Raw genomic sequence first — 22,809 nt, 5'->3', positions numbered from 1 at the left:
TGTTTTTGACTCCTTGCCCAATGGATAAGGCTACTTGGTCTACGGTGTTCTTTGCACCTCCAAGGAGCTACCATCCCCATTGGAGCCAATGTTAGTGTTAGTCTTTGAAGCATTCCATCAATGATCAAACATGCTCTTACAAAGTGATTTCAGGGTGTCAAAGTAAAATTTGGTCACTAGGTATTAGGTCTAGGGGTTGTTTACACTCCTTCTAAAGTCTTCCAAGTATTGGTCCATGTCACCGTTCAACTTAGTGTACCATCATTCAAAGAGTTTTCATCATCATTTCGGGTTCCAATGGGTCATTTTACACCTTGTTCGTGCTTCAGTTGTACTTGGGTAGACCCATTTCCCTCTCCTAGGGTTTTGAAGGTAATTTTTCTTGGATGGCCAAATGAGCAACAAAACTTGTGTCCTGATGTTCATACACCTTCCCCTATCCCTAATATACCTTCTTAAACAATTACCATCACTGATATCCCTCAAATTCATCATTTTCCCACAAACCCTAGTTTATTGCTAGAATTTGAGAATTTCTAGGCTAGGCCTGTGTTTTGCCCTTTTGGACCCCTTCCCCTCACTCAATCTTTGAAATTTCACTTTCCCCTGATTTCTAACATCCCTCCCTACTTCCTTAAATTTTCTCAAGAATTTAGAAGCCCCTTATCCCCTTCGTTTCCCTTCATTTCTACAAATCCCCTGTTCCACATATTGGGATAGGTTTTCTTCAAACTATGTTTCTGAGCAAGAAAATATGAATTTGAAAAACGTGAGAGAGGTTTTTGTCCATAATTGACCCAAGAAGAAAAACCTCTTTCAGGTTTTACACAGGTTTCATGGTTTGGGAGAAATTTCGAAAACATCATTGGCCTCAGGAGGATTGATGCACTTCTGGAGTGACCTTGGGAAAATCAAGATTTCACCTAGCTGGGATGTTCAAATGACTTGCTTGATGATTTAAATGATATCTAGACAGAGAGAGATTTCCAATGAGCTATCATGAGCTCAATTTGGAGTTGAGAAAGACCTTCAAAAGTTGACTACAACAACACTCTGCATTTAGGCAACCTCATTCTGCACATTTTGACCAGTCTTGGGAGATTTGACTTTTGACTGAGCAAAAGAACTCCAAATTGAAAAATTCAAGATGTTCTGGAAAGCAGACTTGACAATATTTCGAACGAGCTATCACACGCCCAATTGGACACCGGGAAGGCCTTCAAAAGTCATCTACAAAAAGGTGTTGTGCATTAGAGGGTCAACATTGCGCATCAGTAGGGTGTTGTGCATCAGACATCTCTTCCAGGTGTAAAATTACACTGGCACTGCACATCAGGCAAGCACTATGCATTGGCTAGGGAGGCTCCAAACTCACTCAAATTCATCTCAAACTCTCCCAAATTCTGCATTCACCCCCTACAAGTAAGTGTTCATCTATCCTAAGGCTAAATAAGTCTTTTTCATGTTTTGTTCATGAGTTTTTCTTCCTAAAATCAAAACCCTAGCTTGCCTCCATACTCTTTGTCACCTCATTGCAAAACTATCACATCATTGAAAAACCAACATCCTTTGTCTCTTTTCCCAAACTCCATTGCACTAGAACTACCCATTCATTTCATTTTCCATATCCCACTCCCCTAAGAAAACTCATTCCCTTCATCAAACCCTAAGCTCCTCTCAAAACCCTAATTTCCCAAAACCTCTCCCTTCATTCCCCAACTCCATTTCACATTTGTAAAATCTCTTCATACTCATCTCCCTTGTCCTCCCCCATTATCATTTTCCACCATATTATCATCACATCACTTCCCTAAGACAAGCATCAAGCACCATGACAAGAAACATTGAATCAAGTTATGAAGAATAAACACTAAGTGACAGTTCAAGAGAAAGAAATGTACAGCCTAGGAGACCTCTCAAGGGTGGAAAAATTATTAGAGATGAACCTATTAGCTTGACTGAATTCCTTACTTGCCCCCTTGCTACCACTTGTTTCAGATATTAGTCTTGCTTTGAGTTTTGTGAGATGGTTAAGAGGGTTAAATACCATCATGAGTTAGCAAGGCAATTTGTCATAAACATGGAGAATAATGTGGTACACCTTGCTGGGATCAATTTCACTCTTTCACCAGCTATTATTGCAGAAGCCACTAGAATGCCATATGTAGGGGAAAAGTGGAACAAAAGGCAGAATATCAGCAAGCAACATTATGAACCATATATTAAGGCCAAATATCATGGTAAACTGAGCAGGGTGTTTCCTTTCAAGTTCTTGGAGGACCGGTATGTTCCACTTATGAAACTTATCATCAAATACTTCACATGTGATGGTAGGTTCTCCAGAATTTATGCCTACCATATCAGATTAATTATGCACTTCACCAGGGTCAGAATGATGGGTATTCCATATTTCATATGCAAAAACATAGAGAGAATGACTGTAATTGCAAAAATAAAACCATACCCACAACAGCTCAACAGTATTTATCACTTTGTTGTCATCAAAATTATTGTTTTGCATCAGCTCACTCAGTTGGGAGTGTCATGGGAAACTTTCATTGCCCATGAAATCTTCAAGGGGCCTCAAATTTTTGTAGATCCTCAAGAGGAAGGTGAACCTTCCGAGCAACAAAAAGAGCTTGAAAGAAAAACTGAAGAGGCTCATATTCCTATGTTTGTAACTTATGAAAAAGGCACCAGCAGACTTTTTGTAGCTGCCAAATGAGTACTATCTCCACCAAGGGTGGAAGGGGTCTCGTTTTCTTCACCGGATCACAGGAAAATGCTATCTTCACCTGGGGTGAAAGGGGCTTTGCCTTCTTCTTCAGCTGAACAGGTATAGGACAAAGATAAAGGAAAGAAACAAGTGCATGATGAAGGCCCTACTGAAGGGCAAGACAAGGATTTTTTTTTGGTTGAGGAAGATGACACTGGTTTGGGCTCTCAAAGCTCAAGACTCAAGGATATGATCATCAAAGAGAAGTGTAGGTTTTAACCCCGTACAGAAATTACCTGCATACGAATTCTAAATCACAGAAAAATAAACAATGCGAGAGCATAACACATAAAACACATATACACAGAGATTTTCCCCTGGATCCCAAAACCAGGACTACCAGCTTGATTTTTCATTATATTCCTTTCAATGTTACAATACATATTTATACATGCCAAAGCATCCAATACCATGGACCGAAGCATCCAATGCCACAGGAGAGCTTAGTCATTTTTCCAGCCCTGAAATGCCCATTGTTTCTCTACACCAAGAGAACTTCTTAGAGCTCACAGATTTTGTAAATGCATCTGCAGTATTCTTCAAAGTGTCCACCTTTACCAGCAACACCTTTTTTTCTTCTATCATATCCCTCACAAAGTGATACTGAACATCAATGTCCTTTGTCTTTGAATGATAAGCAGGGTTCTTTGCCAAGAAAATTGCACTTTGGCTGTCACAGTCTATTCTTATAGCTCCCTGTACTAACCCCATACTTGAACATAATCTCTGCAACCAAACTGCTTCCTTGCTTGCATGAGTCGCTGCCATGTATTCTGCCTCTGTAGTTGATAGTGCCATTACAGATTGTTTCTTACTCATCTAACTGACTGCACCTCCAAATAGGTTAAACACATACCCACTTGTAGATCTTCTCTGATCCAGATCTCCAGCCCAGTCTGCATCAACAAAGCCACGAATATCCAACGCTCTATCCAATCCTGGTCTTCCTTGGTAGCACAAACCATAATCACTAGTGCCACGCAAATACCTGAAAACCCGCTTCACTGCTGTCCAGTGCTCCTTCCCTGGTTTTGACATAAACCTGCTCAATACTCCCACTGCATGTGCAATGTCTGGTCTAGTACAGACCATTGCATACATCAGGCTACTGACTACACTTGCATATGGAACACGGGACATGTCCTCTTCCTCTTCTTGTGTCTTGGGACACTGTTCAACAGATAACCTCACACCTACAGGAATAGGAACCTTGACCAGTTTACTATCCCGCATATTAAACCTCTGTAGTATTGTCTCGACATACTTCCTCTGGTTTAACCAGAGCTTCCTCTTTGCCTGATCTCTTTTAATTTCCATGCCCAAAATATAGTTTGCAGCACCAAGATCTTTCATGTCGAATTTGGAGGAAAATTGGGTCTTCAAATCCTGGATAATTTCTTTGTCATTTCCAACAAGCAACATATCATCCACATACAAGCCCAGATAAATAACACGGTCACCAATCAATTTAAAATACACACAGTGATCTGCTTTGCTTCTGGTGAAGCCAAGTCCTCGTATAAATGTATCAAATTTCTGATACCACATCCTTGGTGACTGTTTTAACCCATACAGAGACTTCTTTAACTTGCATACTAGTTCTTTCTTACCCTTCACCGCAAAGCCTTCAGGTTGCTTCATGTAGATTTCCTCTTCCAAATCCCCATGAAGAAATGTTGTCTTCACATCCATCTGTTCTACCTCAAAATCAAAAGCAGCAGCAACAGATAAAAGTAACCTAATAGAAGTTACCTTGGCAACAGGAGAAAAAATATCACCAAAATCAATTCCCGGCACCTGGGAATAACCTTTTGCTACCAACCGAGCTTTGTATTTCTCCACCTTCCCTTCTGCATTTGTCTTCTTTTTAAACACCCATTTGCTGCCAATGGGTTTCCTTCCAGTCGGCAACTCCACTAGATCCCAAGCCTCATTTTTGTGCAAAGATGCCATTTCATCAACCATGGCCTCTTTCCAGAGTTTTCCATCCTCTGAATCTACTGCTTCCTTCACAGTTCTGGGATCATCATCAGTAATAGACAAAGCAAAATTTGAACAGAAAGCAGAAGGACTATACCTTTCTGGCTTCCTTCTTTCTCGAACTGATCTTCTCACAGCCGGAGTTTGTGGTTCTTCATCTTCTGATTCCTCCTCTGCTGCAGAGTCTGATTCTTCCTCCTTTAGCTCAAACTCTATCTTCTCAGGTTCCTTTGGTTGGACTTCATGTTTAATAACATCTTTTACCTCTCTGAACACCACATCTCGGCTATACACAACCTTCCATGTGACTGGGTTCCAAAGCTTATAACCCTTTAAACCATCCTTATATCCAATAAAGATGCACTTTTCAGATTTACTATCCAACTTGGTTCGTTTCTCCTTTGGAACATGTACATATGCATCACATCCAAATACCCTCAGATGTGAAAGAGAGGGTTTCTTACCAGTCCATACTTCTTGTGGAGTCTTATCCTCCAACGCTGATGAAGGTGACCTGTTGACCAAGTAACATGCAGTATCCACCGCCTCTGCCCAGAATTCCTGTCCTAACCCGGCACCACTGAGCATGCCTCTTGCCCTTTCCATCAACGTCTTGTTCATTCTTTCTGCGACTCCATTTTGCTGAGGTGTGTATGGAGTAGTCTTCTGTCGTGCTATACCATACTTCTTATAGAATTCTTCAAATTCCTTGCTGCAAAACTCTCCACCATTATCTGTCCTCGGCACCTTTATCTTCTTCTCTGTCTGATTTTCCACCAGAGCCTTAAATTCTTTAAACCTGTCAAAGACTTCAAATTTCTTCTTAAGGAAATATATCCATGTATTCCTTGAGAAGTCATCTATAAATGATACATAGTACACAAACTTACCTAATGATGGAACTTTCACAGGTCCAAACACATCACTATGCACAAGCTCTAATATCTGTTTTGCCCTCTTAGCACCAGAGGGGAAACTCACCTGATTCTGCTTCCCATATACACAATTTTCACAGAAATCAAAATCCAGAGAGCTATTACTCATACCTTCTACCATACCTTTACCATGAAGTATTCGAAGGCCCTTCTCTCCAATATTTCCAAGCCTTTGATGCCACATCATGGTCTTCTCTCCAGAGACCACTAGATTTTCAGCTCCACTTTCAGGAACCACAGAACTGTTGCACCCATCAACAACAGTGCTACCTTGTAGCTTGTACAGAGTTCCAGTCTGAACTCCCCGCATCAATACCAGTGCTCCCCGAACCATCTTGCTGGTATCCTTCTCGAACATTGTTTTCACACCTGCATCATCCAACTTACTTACAGAAATCAGATTTCTGGCCAATGCAAGAATATGCAGAACACCCGGAAGTGTTCTAACCCTTCCACCTTGCAACTTCAACTTTACTTTTCTGCGACCAATGATTCTAGCCTTCCTATCATCTCCTAAGAAGACATCACCACCATCGTATTTCTCATACTCGCAGAACCACTCTTTATGGGGAGTGAAGTGAAAGGATGCACCTGAGTCAATCAACCATGCCTCATGATCTACATGTGTACTTGAAGAAGCCAAGTACACATCCCCACCTTCATCTGAGGTGGTTTTCGCCTCTGCGGAAGGAGCATCATCAGATCCCTTTCCTTTATCAGGAGCTTTAGATTTACAGTCCCTTTTGAAGTGCCCTTCCTTTCCACATTTCCAGCACACCACCTTTATAGGTTTTCCTGGAGATTTAGATCTCCCTCTAGATTTAGATCTCCCACTCGATGACTTATTTTTGTTTCTGTTCTGGGACCGTCCTCGTACAGACAAGGCATCACCATTCTAGCTCTCCATATTTTTCCATCTCATCTCTTCCGTTAACAAGGCTGAGACTATTTCATCAAACTGCAAAGCAGTTGCATTGCTACCTATTGCAATAACCAGACTATCCCACGAATCTGGTAGAGAACACAACAAACTGATGCACTTATCTTCATCTGAAATTTTAATATCAACAGACGCTAACTGACTTACCATAGTATTAAATGCGTTCAGATGCTCTGTCACCGAGTCTCCATCTTTCATCCTCAGGTTATACAGCTTTTTCCAGGAACAGTTTATTCACCAAAGACTTAGATTGGTACAAAGTCCCTAACTTGTCCCACAAATCCTTCGCCGTAGCTTCCCCTAATACATTCAGCAATACTGAATCTGAGACACACAATCGTATTGTGCTCTTTGCCTTCCGATCCAACTTCTTCCATTCTTCATCGGTCACTCCCGTTGGTTTAGTACCTGGATCTACCGCGATCCACTGATCTTTATCCACCAACAGATCCTCCATCTTGAGTTTCCACAACTCAAAACTTTGACCATTGAACTTCTCGATCTCTATCTTTCCGCTGCTTGCCATCTTCTTTCACCACCAGAATCGATCTCACAGATCTCCCACTGAACATGGTCTACCACAGGCCCGAGCGAAGCCCCTTAGCAACAAAGGCGTCCCCTTGAAGCCAAAACAGCTCTGATACCAAATGTAGGTTTTAACCCCGTACAGAAATTACCTACATACGAATTCTAAATCACAGAAAAATAAACAATGCGAGAGCATAACACATAAAACACATATACACAGAGATTTTCCCCTGGATCCCAAAACCGGGACTACCAGCTTGATTTTTCATTATATTCCTTTCAATGTTACAATACATATTTATACATGCTGAAGCATCCAATACCATGGACCGAAAACCATCGCGTCCAAAACCATGGACCGAAAAACCATAGGTAGGTTCGCCGAACCTAATATAGGGTCCAAAAAAAAATTTCCTGGGGCGCTGCCCCAGACCCCGTATAGGGGGGCTACCCACCCCCCTCAAACCCCCCGAACAAGAGGGGCTGCCTCCCCCCCGATGTGCAATCGGCGCAACAAAGGGGGGGCTCCGCCCCCCCTCTAACCCCCCAATTCACTACATGGGTTAGTTTTGGAAAGAATATAACACAACCCAACAAGAAGGAGGCTGAAATCCAAGCCTTATCACTTGACCTTGAGAGGACCAAATGGATCATTAACTTTCTTGAGTAAGAGAACAAGCAACTAGAGGACAAACAAGCAATTATGGAGCTGCAAACAATTAGAGAAAAACGGCAAGTGGCAAAAAGAAGAAAAATCAAGATGACATCTCTTAAGCAAGAAATTGAGGCTGATTGAGAATCATGGTTGGAAAGAGTGAATATCAACCTTAAGAAGATGCCTGATAAGGCTAACAAGGAGAAGAAAATGTTGTGCCACATGGCTTATCATTACTTAGCTCGGAATAAACTTTGCAAGACAAGGATAAATGGCCTAAAAGCTAAGTTAAAGAGAGCCTTGGGAGCCAAAATGGAACAAGACAAACTTAAAATTATGGCTGAAGGTTCCTTGGCTTAGCAAAGCAATTAGTAAGCTTGCCTCTTGCCAAATTTGAAGCAATTTTGAGAAAATTTTGTCATTTCACAATTTTATAATGTAAAACACAGGAATTTTTAGCTCATGCGGTGGCGTTGTGCATTGAGTTGGCTAGGAATTTTGAAAAAAGGCTTACATTTTGGATTCCTCATGGAAAAATAATTTAACCCAGAAAGTTTCATAAGTTTTGGAGGAGATCTAGGTCACCTAAAGGGAAAAAAACACCTAAAAAATGCCCTCTCTGCCACTTTTTGGACCCACAGGAACCAGTGTTTGGAGAATCAACTTTTGAGGGGACAAATGACCTCCAAATCAGAAAATGCAAAGTGTTCCAGAAACTAGACAGGCAGGGCTTTCTAACAAGCTATCTTGGGCATGATTTGGTGAAGTGGAAGGCCTCCAAAAGTATCCTTGAAGCGGAACTGCGCATTAGGCTCAGGGCACTGCGCATCGGGCAAATTTTTGCCAATTTTGCCTAAAAACTCATAATTTCACCCAGTTTGACTATCAATTGACTTTTTCTCTTCTCCTTCATAAACTTGTGATGGTAAATGATGTAATATGATGTAAATATGATGAAAAATGACTTGAGGGGGTAGATACATCAGTTAGAGGTGGTTTGAGGTTGAATGAATAAGTTTCCATAGTTTTAGAGGCAAGCTGCTCCATTGCCTATTTTCTAGTTCCTAGTTTAGATGTTGTTGAAACAACTCCTTGACTCATGGATTTGACCCCTAATGGCTAGAATAGGTGGTTTGATGCCTATATTATGTACTTTTTTAGTCATTTGTAAAGGCTGGACTCGTGTGGATGCATTGAGCTACTTTGTAAATAACTTTTGCAGTTTGGCAAGGAAATGAACCAAGGTTTTGCAACATTTTGTGGGATTCTTGTGGTAATGTGTATTAGCATTGTTTTCTCCTCTGTAATTTAGTTTTCTCTTATGTGTATATGTGCCATTATCTATCTTTTTCTACATAACTAAATGAATCAAGATTAATAGGTGGAATCCATTGATGTTCAGTGCTCTACCTTGGGGTTTCATTTAGTTTTAAATGTTTTCTGTTGTTTGAAGAGGACTCATGAAACTTGCATGCCCTCTCCAACTCCTCACTAGTCTTTAGACTCACCATCACATTCATTTCAAAGTGCTAAAACACTTGCCTACCTCACCCCATAGAAACCTCTACAAATCTGAGTTGATTTCCCAGACCCAAAGCCGCCTTCCTCATCTGATCCAATAACCAACCATTAAAATCAATCAAAATCCTCGGAGAAAATATACCTAGCCTAAAATTAGTATTCATATCAGTCATCTCAAACCTCATTTTCCATATTTTCTTTGAGATTGACAAGGAGAGAGCCCTCTCTCAACTTGGTAGGGCTAGCTACCAGGTTAAGCGTGGTTTGTTGTTACCCTAGACCTGCCTTCCTTCAGCCTGAGGTAGATTTAGGCTATAACATATTCTACTAAAATTGAAATTTGAATTTTAATCTAGTTTGACCAAAGCAAAATCAAAGCTAGATTTTCTTGTTGCATTTTCAACCCTCCCTCTCAACAAGAAAAGGATTATTAGATACCCCAATCTTGCTTCTATGGAACTCGAATTTTCCTCTTGACAAGGCCTTTGTCAAAATATATTCATCTTTTTCCTCTGTTAGAATATACTACAACAACATAATATGCCTCTGCACACAATATCGTAGATGGTGATATTGGATGTCAATATGCTTGGATCGATCATGGAATATTGGATTCTCAGAGAGTTTGGTACAAATACGATTGTCACAGTAAATCACTATAGGATCCATCTTCTAACAAAATAACCCAACAAGAATCTTTCTCATCCAGATAGCCTCACATGTTGCTTGACTTGTAGCCATGTATTATGCTTCTGCTGAGATGAGTGCCACAAATATCTGCTTCTTGTTGTACTAAGAAACTGTTGTTGACCCAACACTAAAAATTCCTCCTGAAGTGCTCTTCTTGTCTGATAGACTCCTCACACAATCTGCATCTGTGAAGCCTTGTCACTTCACTCCCTCTGTTTGTCTGTACCAAAGACCAAACTGAGTAGTGCCTCTGAGGTATCTCAACACATGCTTTTCTTCGTTCTAATACAATTTGGTTGGCTTAACCATGGCTTGAATAAGTTGGTTAACTACATAACACATGCCTGGTAATGTGTTCACCAAATACATGAGTTAACCCACAATATTCCTATAAATGGTAGCCTCCCCTTCCTCACCTGAAGTGGCATCCTCTTTCCTCCAGTTACCTGCTAGAGGAGTGTCCATGGGTTTGCTACTCTCCATGTGGAACTTCTTCAGTATCACGTTGGCATAATTTCCTTGAGAGACAAACAGTTCCCCATCTCCTTTCCATACTTCCAAACCAAGGAAACAATGCATGAGTCCCATGTCCTTCATCTCGAACTCTCTTGCAAGGTCCTCCTTGCAAGATATGATCAGTTTCTCATCACCAGTAAGGATCAAGTCATCAACAAATAAAATAATGAATAATTTACCTTCTACCACAATGTGATAAAGGTTTTCATTCGCTTCACTTTTAGTGAAGCCAAAACTGGTGAGATAGTTATAGATCCTAGTATACCAAGGATGGGGTGCTTGCTTGATTCCATACAACGCTCTCTGAGTCTACACACATGCAAATCTCTGTCTAAATTATAAAACTCCTCTGACTGCTCAATATACACCTCCTCCTTAATAACTCCATTGAGGAATGTTTTCTTTACATCCATCTGGTGGATATTCCACCCCATCTACATTGATAGGGTTAGAATTGACCTAATGGATGAGTACCTTGTTACTGGAGAAAAGGTCTCCTCATAGTCAATCCCCTCCACCTGAGTTTACCCCTTGGCCACAAATTTGGCCTTGTAATTTTCTATGCTTTCATCTACTTCCTGCTTCACCTTGAAGATCCATCTCAAGCCCACAACTAATTTGTCTTCCGGTCTTGCGACCACTTCCCAAACACTGCTCTTCACAATGGATTCATACTCATCCAGCATTGCATCAACCCATATTGGTTGTTCTACTGCTTCCTCAAAATAGGATGGATAAGTCTCTACTAGCTCATTCATAAGAGCCATGTAGTGAGTGTACTCATATGGTGACCTTCTCTGGCTGCGTTGATTTGAAGGAGCACCCACATTCTCCTTCACATCCTATACAATTCTCTCATGTTCAATGGTTTTCTTCCTACCTTCTCTAGATGATTCTGCTTGAGTGGATGTCTCCACTTTATGCTCCTCAACTTGTGGCTACACCACAACATCTTGAGGCTCCTCCTTTGGAGCTAAAAGATCCTCCTATGGTGGGATTTGAAGCTCCCTCTCAAGAGAGAACAACATGGATTTGTCTTCATCAAATTTGGCATACCGTCACACAACTGTCATTCTGAGGGATAGAAAATACACATGGTAGTTATGGGGAGTTTCTGTGTAACCCACAAATACCCCCAACTATGTTGTCGGCTCCAAATTTTTCCTTGACTCTTTGGAGACATGGAAATAGAAAGAGTCTCCAAAGATCCTTAAGTGAAACACATCTGACTTCCTCCCTAAGAAAGCCTCCTTTGGTGTCATCATGCCAAGAATCCTATGTGGACTCTTGTTCTGCAAATAGACCATTGTGTTGCATGCTTCAGCCCACAAGTGCAGAGGTAGGATTTGGTCATGCAACATCCTTTGTGATGCTCCCACAATGTTTTTTTCTTCCTCTCAGCCACCCCATTCTGTTGTGGGTTGTGGGGTGTTGTCAACTCTCGTCAAATGCCTTATTTTGCACAAAAAAATTTAAACTCATTCGACATGTACTCACCTCCATTATCACTCCTAAGAGCCTTCACCTTCTTTCCTGTTTCTTTCTCTACCAGTGCCTTGAACTCTAAGAACTTGGATAAAGTATCATCCTTCTTCTACATGAAGAAGATCCAACACTTCTGTGAATGGTCATCAATAAAGATAACAAAATACTTGTGCCTGGTAGTGGAGGTTGTCAAGAAAGTACACAAACACTAGAGTGGATCCTTTCAAGGACTGCATGTGCTCTGTTGTCCCGATCATGGAAAGTGGCTTTTGTGTACTTACCCAAGGTACACCCTTTTCATGTGTGCTACTTCTCTAGTGCTCCTTTAGGGAGGTTGGTGGTAACCTGTTCCATGATCTTCAAAGCACCATGATGCAAATGGCCAAGTCTTCTATGCCAAAGTTTACTGACATCACGACTTTGCACCTTCTCTACCTTTGTGCTCAATGCAACTCAATCCTCCACATTTGGCTTGTAAAATTTCTTCACATGAAACCCAATCTACTTCACCTGTCTCGTGGCTATGTGCCTCAAGAATTCCTATCCTTTGTTGAAGACCACATTGTAGCCACGATCTTCAAACACTGCATTGGAGACAAGATTCTTCTTTAGACCTCGTATAAACATCACATCCTTGAGCCTGAGAGGGAAGCTTGAATCCCTCTGAAAGTTGAATGTACCAATCCCAGTCATGTTGTACCCTCCATCATCTCCCATATTGATGTGAATATGGAGATCCTTCTCCTCCAAATCACTGAAAAATATATATTCCTTGTGATATGGAACGAGGCAACATTGTTAAGATACCACACGCTTCCCATCACCATGTTGGTCATGCATGCAATGAGATTAAAATCAAGCTTGAGCTGTGAAGTCAAGGCTTCACCCACTGCTCCTCCTGTGGTCTTCTTGCTTTCCTTCTTGTGTGGACATTTCATTTCATAGTACCTAAATTCATGATATTGAAAGAACTTGATTATGGATAAGTCTTTCTTCTTACCCCCATGACTCGATTATGCTTTAGATTGGGATTTATTCCCTTTCCATTTCTTTGCCTTTCTAGTCAAGGAAAAATTCTCCTCATCCTCAACCTTGGATGAATTCCCATCTTTGGTATTCTTCCTTATCTCTTCCTATACCAAATCAGACCATAAGCATTCCCAATTTGGTAGTTTCTCCCTCTCGTTCACTGAATCTTGGTAGTTGTGCCAACTCTTGGGAAGGCTTAGAAGGGCTAGGCTCACCAAATCATCCTCTGCTATAGTAACACCAACTTTACCAAGTTCATCATGACACTCTGTGAACCTACTCAGGTACTATGGAATGGTCTCGTTCCTTTGCATCTTGATATTCCAAAGTTTTTCCATGAGTGTCAATTTCCTGTGGTCACTACTATTCTCGAACAAATATGTCATCACTTACCACATTGCATACGGAGTCTATTTCCCATGGATAGTAGAGATAATATGGTCTTGTACTCCCTCCAATATGATCCTCCTCACCTTAGCAAGACACCTTCCATTATGCATGATCATTTGCATTTGATGCTATTAGTTTTAGAATATCATTATCAATGAATTTATTCAACCCCTTATCCTCCAGTACTTCCTCCATGCAACCCTTTCATGCAACATAATTCAATCTTCCCTCAATGGCATACTCAAGCCTTAGTCCATTGAAATTCGTCTTCTCACTCTTAAAGAAAATCTTCAACCTTGATTTTCAAATTCGATCTCCTGCAATGACAACTTCGAAATCTCTCCTCTACAATGATTCCATCTTTGATACCATGTATAAATTAATGTGTAGATTCTAAATTTCTCATGAAATTTTCTAAATCACAAGACTAGAAGCTACTCTACTAATATGTGGAAGAAAATTCATGATCGAGAACACAAATCATTAACATGCATCAAGGTTCAACACACACACAAAGATTTATCTAGGGGAAAGCAACTACTCAAAACCACTTACTATTTGTATTGCATTAATCAAAGAATCTAGATGAATACAATATGCTCTTCTCAAGCTTGAGCTCAACCTGCACCTGTATCTTCTATCCTCTGCCTAACTAACTGACCTTGGCCAATACTTAGCCAAAATTTCAAGCCTCCAAGCTTCCACTTCCTTGCATTGTTCCTCAAGGAATTAGCCCCTATTATTTAGGAAATTCCTCAATCTAGATTGCACAATTCCTATAGGTCCTTCTTTGACTGCATGCATGACCTGTACAACTTGGAATAGTTTACAACTGATAGTACACTACCCTTGGAATCTCCATCTCAACTGGGTAAATCGAATTCTCTGCATGCAACAATTATTTTTGTTTGATTAATCAGTTAATTTGTTGATCACTAAGTGTGCTTGAAGTTTCACTTCCACAACTGGAGCTCCACTAGTTATTCTGACAGTTATAACTAGTTAAAATGACAATAACTCAAATTAACTAAAATAAATTCCTACAAATTAGCAATCAATCATGTAGAACTGAACTCAAGCTTCTCCAATCAAATTTACTGAGTTAACTGAGTGTCAAGAGGCATGTCACGTTAGTTAAATCCCTCTAAGTGTTCTATTGAAATTGAAATTTGAATTTTAATCTAGTTTGACCAAGGTAAAGTCAAAACTATATTTTCTTGCTCCATTTTGAACATTCTATTTATGTGGTTGTAGACAAATTTTCAAAGATAACATATTTTATAGCTTATACAAAGACTAGTGATGCAACTAATGTTGCTAATTTATTCTTTAGAGAAATTTTAAGGTTGCATGGCTTATAAAATACAACTAAGTATAATCATAGTGTAATAATACTAACCTTATAACAACAAGTATTAGTTTTATCATGACTTTTACCTAAGACTATTGTTTCAGGTAGAGACATAACATTTATAAGCTATTTTTGGAGAACAATGTGGAAAAAACTAGGCACTAACTTGAATTCTAGTTTAACATATCACCCACAAACAGATGGGAAGACACAGGTGGTAAACATCCCAAACAATCAAATCAAGTACTTTCTTAGCCTGAGTTTGCATATACTAATTCACCTAATAGAAGCACATGGATAATCCCATTCCAAATAGTATATGGAATGCATCTGAGAGGAATTTACGAGCTAATAATTTTTGGAAAGAAAGAATTAAGGAGTGTTGATGGTGAAGACTTTGTAGTATGCATGCAAGAGTTAACCAAGAATTTCAAGAGAATAACAACAAGTATAAACAAAAATAAAATATGAAGAGAAGATAGTTGGACTTCAAAATTGGTGACTTACTAATGGCATATCTCAGGGAGGAAAAGTTTCCTATAGGGACATACAATAAATTAAAACTTAAAAAATTGGTACATGTAGGATTTTAAGAATTTTTTCTTCTGATGCCTATGAGTTAGAACTCCCAAGTGATATTAAGATTTCTCCAATTTTCAATGTTGCAGATTTGTATTCCTCCAAGGAGAAAAAAAGTGTTACAAAATATGAGCATGTAAGTGACGAAAATAACAACAATGGATGGAAGAGACAACTACCAAGAGTAGTTTTGAAAGAGATTGATGTGGTGTTGGATCAAAAGGAATCCAAGAGAACTAGAGGTAGAAAATACTTCAGTATATTTTTATATGTAAGAATCAACCAACAGAATATGCTACTTGGATGAAAACAATAGATATTTCCAATGCAAAAGTTGAAGACCTCATGAATAAATCCCTTCTTCCCCAAGAGTCTAATGTAGGAGCATCTACTAGTCAAAATCATTTTTGACCTTCTTAGGTCAAAATCCAACTACCAAAGGAGGTTAGTTTCCTTAATTTTATTTAATTTGTAAAATTTTCCTAAGTATATTCTAGAAGGTATCCATGTATTTAGGAAGTTGGATGAGTGTCAACTAGTTGCTATGTAAAGTAATAGACTTATCCAAATTAAGAATATATTAGATAATCTAGAAAAATATATTTGAGTTTTTAATTTGTATGAGAGTTCTATGTAATTAAATTTTCAATGTTAAGAGTTAGAGAGGAGAGTGACAGATTTGAGTTTTGAATGTGATTATGTATGGAAAAGTGGAGGACTCTACATAATCATTTGAAACATGTAACTTATTGTGTGTATTCTATGTGATTGAATTCAAATTTTTTAACCGCAGTCAGATACTCGTTTTCTTTGTTTATTGTAGAAAGAATTAAATCTTGTAAAAATTAAATTCACAAACTTGAGATTGGAGTTTCTAGTTTAAATTCTATGGTTATTGTCATTTATGTCCATGATATAGCTTGTCGTCTTTACAAGAGTCAACCAGATCCATTCCTTACAAGAAAAATGGTTAAAAAAATTTCGTGTTTGAATCCTATCCACATCACTTAATGGATGAGGTGTATTTAGATTAAATTTATCTAGACCAACAAGAGTTCGATTGATAAATCTGATCCCTGTATATTTGGATAGAAGTTCACAAGCAAATAAAATTATCTAATGTTGACCCCACCATGAGTTCTTACTAGAAGCATATTTTTTATTTTAGGAATTACACGCAAAAGTTATCCAGGCCCAAAGTCATCCAGGTTTTAGTCTAGCATGGAGTTATAACCATCATTCCAATATGGATTGAATTTCCATTTAAGTTATGAAAGATACTTGGATTAGAAAATGTTTAGATTACCAAGAAACATCTAGATCAAATATCTATATAGACTAAAGGAGATCTAATTTTGTAAAGAACGTCGATATCATCAAGATCCTGGATTTTACATATAAAAAAAAAAAATCTTCTTGTTAAGTAAATTTTGGGGTTTGAGTGTCAACAGAGCACAAGTAGCGAGTTGGAAGTTGATGGCCATCACTCCCCACAAAATATGACTTCACAGAGAGGGATAATATACTCCTCTTGAATATTTTAAGGCATCAATCCAACAATAAAGAGAGATTCAGGATAAGTAAGTGTTATACAAGATTTACGATTGCAGACAAAAGTATCTCCCCTAGGTTTGGGGGCTAACCTAGAACAATAGAGAGACAAGGAACCCAATTATTTCCTTAAAGTAAATAGATGACGGAATGAATCCCACCTCGAATCCGTCACAGGATTCTCTCCTTCTTTAGCTTGAATGCTCCAATTCTAGCTCTGATTGCCAAAATTAGAACCTGCATAGTCAGATGACACAAGCCAATAAACTATTAGATCTATGCAGTATCATCTATATACTCTATTCAATAGATCAACATGGTATTGAAATACATGAAATAACACCATCACATATAGGAAAACAAAGAATTATTTGCATTAATATAAATGGAAGGATTTTACAACCATAAATATGTGTTGATCTTGTAGAAGAGATCCTCCAAGTCTGGCTTGTCCTTTCCTTGTCACAATGTGCACCTCCAATCACCCTAAATTCATGGAATGAAACCTCTCACCACAGTATCATAAGGTAAAATCACTCTCCAAAAGCTAGACTCTTGCATATGGAAGGCTGTAAATATATAGAGGAGTGGGGTAAGTTGGGAGTTCTTATCCAATTACCAATCTAAGGTTTTAGATCCACCTTTGATGGGAGGATGGGATCAAAGTATAAGGGATGGAAACTCCAAAGTAGGGTAGGATAGGATCCGAATGTTTTATCTAAGGTAAATCGTTGTGACAAATTCTAGAAGCTTCTAGAATAGGAGGCTTCCATAATTTATCTCTTTTTCCCAAATTCCTAGAACCAACGCAGGTCCAAAGGGGAGAAACCTGTAGGTGATCAATGCAAGCCACAATGGAGAAACTTGTAGGTGAACATTTTCCAACAAGAGGCCAGAGTGCGTTGGTCCTAAAACTAGCTCAGATGATGTAGTTTCAGGTAGAAACTATGGGGAATGAAAGAGGTATGCTTAGGGCTTTGTGCAATGATGATGTTAAGGGGGAATATGATGTTGAGTGATCCCATTAGGAGGCCTATTGATTGAATGTGACAAAATGGACTATAATAGAGTGCCCCCTAAAGTGCAAAGTAAAAAATGATGGTTGATGACTAAAGTGCTTTACCTTGTGACAATTCGGGATCAAGAAAAACTGACGAGCTTCATCTGTTATAATACATTTTCATCATGACATATTTATTATTGAGGGAGGCATACCCATACTCAACACATAAGCTAACATAACATGTATAATTATCAAAAGACACACCCACAGATAACAACTGGTGGACCCATGACTGGGTGACTATTTGTATGAGCATGGGCATCATACATTGTGATCTCTGTATAACTCCTAAAATCGCAACCCAGATGGATGAAACTAGATCTGGGGTCTTCTGTCTCCTTCACATGACCAACCAACGTATGACTCTAACTATGTGAATGAATGAGTTGAGGTCAAACATGGTAGACACCATCTGACTATTGGCCAATTATGTAAGTCGTTAACAAATGCGAGAGAAACTATTGATGAGGTTAATGGTTCTCAATGTACTATAGTACAATCTGTATGGTGTGACTAAATGAGTTGATGTAGAACACCACACAAAGTATTTCGGTTGAAGGCCATTGATGTATCCAAGCACCAAGGTACCAAAGGGTGTTTCTAAGTCGACTTCCTAGATAATGTGTTGATGTCGACAGGAAGCGACCCACCGTAGAAGGGCCCAGATGTATCCCCCATCAAAGACACAAAACAGGTATCATGATTGAGATAGAATGATGTTAATACAAAAATGGATCAGGAAAGGAAAACATGGAATGAAGGCTTAAGAGTATTGTAACAAATATCAACTAAATGAATTCTCTTGAACACATCAGCGACACTGAATGGAGTTGGTAGCATTGACCCAAAACTGAAATGGAGGCTCTAAAAACAGTATGATAACCAAAAGACAAGAAGATTACCTAACCCAATAGCCACAGAGATGAAGTGGAAGAGTGTCATGTTCAAGAGCGACTCGCTTCCATTAACAAATGGAATACCCTATTTTCCCAATTTCCCCAACCATACTGGTCAGTACCTCTTTATTTTTTAACAAGCTTGAGGAGGATAACATATGCTTGATCTGTAAGTTCATGCTTCAAATGAATCCCTCCGAGTATATTTAACGAAACCAAAGAAGGAGTGGTCCAGTCTTGTCATGTTCGAAAAGTCCATCGTTGTTTGATGTTTTAACGAGTCCAACGAAGGTAAAACTCGAAATATTTTTCATGTTTAGAGAGTTTGAAAAAGAGGCGAAATAGAAAACTCCAGATGTCCCTTTTCATAGATAGTCTCTCAAGCCCAAAAATTTAGAAAACAATACTCAAGTGAACCTCTTAGCCATGTTCGACTAAGGTATTTCTTTTTCATAGATAGTTTATCTCAGTCTGGAAAAGGGTTAAACTTATACAGAGTAGACGTCTTTTCATTTACTTTTACAAGTTCAAAAAGACAAGGGCTCGACAATATTTTCATATTTTGGGAGTATAAAAAGAACTGAAAGTGGACTCCAAGGGGTTCCTTTTTCGTAGGTTTACAGAGTCTGAAAAAGAGATAAAAGTTTACTCCTCAGTAAAAATAACTGGTTTAAAGCATGATAAAAACCTATTAATAGTTGTCGACCTACTCAAAAAATCACAAAAAGGATTAAACATACATGTTTCATAGTAAAAATGAAGCATATCTAACACTGGTAGAAAATGATGAAAATAGCGACTAGTTGACTAAAAATGTTAGTCACCACAACTTTTCCAAGTGAAATACCACCAAAAATGAGCAAATATTAAGCGATCAAATAAAAACGACTAACATAAATGACTAATTTAGTCCTGGGTTCAAATATATGACTAGCTAATAAGTAATACAACTAAAAATGACTAACATAAATGACTAATTTAGTCTAGGAACAAAATACGACTACCTAACAAGTACTACAATAATATGAATGAGTCGTTTATGTTAGTCATTTTGTTTGTGTCACTTTAGCAATCTAAACTTACAAGTGATAGGAAATTCGAAGGCTATTATAGATTGGCTGAAAGGTTATACTTCTATAATGTACCTCAATGCACACCTAAAAAAAATCTACGCCATATAATAGAGAATATTTACTCTTTCATTCCATTCATCTAGACTTATATTCACTTTTGGTTTTTCTTACTAATGCATCATCACTAGTCATTCTTTTAATTAAATTCATTGATGGTTTACTTAAAAAACCATTATTGTCTTCTCGTGAGTTTCACTAATGGCTATAATTGAAATATGTTACCTAATTCGACTAACTTGGTAAGCATATTGATTTTTCTTTCCATGTGTGTTATGTAAAACTTTTGTTACATATAATTGTATTTCATCCCTGCATTATGTCTCAACGCATCCCCTAAGAGAAAGGGTTTATGGTGGGCATGTCTCTAATATTTTGTTTTTATTAATGTGGTGAATTTGTTTAACTCTATGTATAGGAAATCCTTCTCTCATTATGGTTTTGCATAGGTACAAATGTCTTATGAACCTCAAGCCCCCATTCCCATGTGATGTTTTCCACACAACTTTCCCTCCAAAGGCCAACTTGTCAAACCCAATTGGCCTCATTGTGGCCTTCAATGGGTTTAGAAATAGGATGATCCTCTTTCTCTTAGTGAATAAAAAATGATTATTGATAGGGTTCCTTTTTCTTGAATTTGGGTGAAATGGAATTACCCGCTCTTTTCATTTATCATTGATAGGGTTCCTTTTTCTTGAATTTGGGTGAAATGGAATTACTTGCTTTTTTTATTTATCATTTATTCTTTTCTAGCGAAAAAAACGTAGTTCGGCTCTTCGGCTCTACTCTAGGCTTACTATCCTTGAGTTTACCAGCGATAATTTCTTCTCCTTTCCACACATCTTTCCTTCTTATTTATAAGATTAATATATTTCATCTTGATATCGACCTTGCTTACTCCACCTTACATAGTAGCCGAAGGTAGCAAAAACTAATCCAACTTGGAAGATGGAATGCTTTCTATGCATCCACTATTATATATATCTGTGATTATTCTGATCAAATAAATCTCCTTCTCCATGGCATAGATACCTTTCCCGCTCGTTGTTAGCGCAGGGTTATCCCTTTGCATCTAATTAGATTACCTAGAATACGTCATCAAAAAGTAGATTAATGCCCCTACCTCACGCTCATGCAGTGGAAGATGATGAGCCTTCTTGTGTTTTCTCTGGTGGAATTTAATCTCAGTTTCCAGGTGGCCCTTTTGGTAAGCAATAATTTATAGGGTTGAACGTTTATAATTGGTTCCGCTAATTGTGTTCTTTTCTCTAATTCAATAAATTTTATGACTTAACTGGTTATTTGTTTCCTTTGCAGGTTCATTATGGAGGATACTCCTTTCCATGGATATTGATATTCTTTTGTGTAACTTTTTTGTAGGACAGAGTTTGGTTCTAGTATAAAGGGTTCTTGTTTTGAGTCTCCTTTACACAGGTGGCCACTGTTTTTATTTTTCATATTGGAATCTCTCTCCTCTTTGAAATGAAATTTTGAGCACCATGATTTATTAACACATTTATGGTGTCTCTGTTCTTAGGAAAAGGAGTGGTGTTGTCCTTGAATTTCTTCCTTCGTGAGAGACTTGTTTCAAATCATGTAATTTTCCTCTACCTTGTTCTTGCAATTTTTTTAAATAAAACCCTTACGATACTAAGTTTGTGTTTTTCTTGAGTCATATGGATCAATATTATGGCCAGTATATGTTTTGTGCCATGGCTAACTTTCTTGCAAATTCAACTGTTCTACTGACTCAACGTTTCCTCTGTTTAAAAATGTCAATTATCATTCTCTAAATATTTTTCCCTATTCCTATGTTCACTGATAGAGTGGTCCATTTCAAAAGAAAACCTTCTTGCAATGAATGGAATTCTCCTCTTTGAACTTTGTTCAAATCCATGTTCTAAAACATATCTACAAAATCATTGTTCTTCTAAAAGGTTTGATCCTCACATCATCTTCAAGACCCTAAACTCTATGACAACTAATCTCATTACCGATCCTTGGTGTTTCACTTACACACCATATCTTCTCTCACTGTCATAGGTTATGTCACTTTGTAGATGTATGTATTCTATAACTCTCGGGCTTTTCCTCATCATTGTTGCATATACACAGTGGTGTATTTCTTCCTTTGAATACACAAGTGTGCTCCTTACTCACTACACACAATCCTTTGTATCTCAATCATTGGATCATCCATTTATTTATAGTAATTCAAACCTCATGTCATAATTCCATACAATAGTGTTTATCATGTGTTGGGCACAATTCTTTACACATAGTAATTCTCAACTAGTTTTAAAAACACTATGGACATCTATGTGACTTACATAGAGATCAACTGCCAAACTCTACAATTCAATAACAATTTGGGGTTGGTCGTTGTATTCAATTCATATTGATTCACCCTACTCTAGGAATTCTTTGTTAATCAATTGAAATGCTCAACAAAAACACAAGAAAGCACCTCTACTTCTAGAAGCCAATTCACTCTCAAGATTGATAAATTACATTACAACTTGTATTCCAAAATGACCATGGTTCTCAATGAAATCATGTCTCTGGTATATTTCCAATCAATATTGAGGAATGCACTATGTTCAATTTCCATGACCTTGGGTCTAGGTTAGAGTCTTAAAATCATTAACACTACCAAACCAAGAATCTCAACCATAAATTACTTTGCATAGCGGAATAAAATAGAAGTAAATCACACATGCACATAATATAGACAACTTTTTACTTTTTTCAACCCAACTTCATTATATTAATCCAACTGATATAATACAACAGT

Source organism: Pinus tabuliformis, chromosome X, assembly GCF_031772625.1.
Source record: "Pinus tabuliformis cultivar Carrire ecotype Pingquan chromosome X, CPIR1, whole genome shotgun sequence".
Classification (NCBI taxonomy): Eukaryota; Viridiplantae; Streptophyta; class Pinopsida; order Pinales; family Pinaceae; genus Pinus; species Pinus tabuliformis.
Note: the sequence above shows the minus strand (reverse complement) of the source record.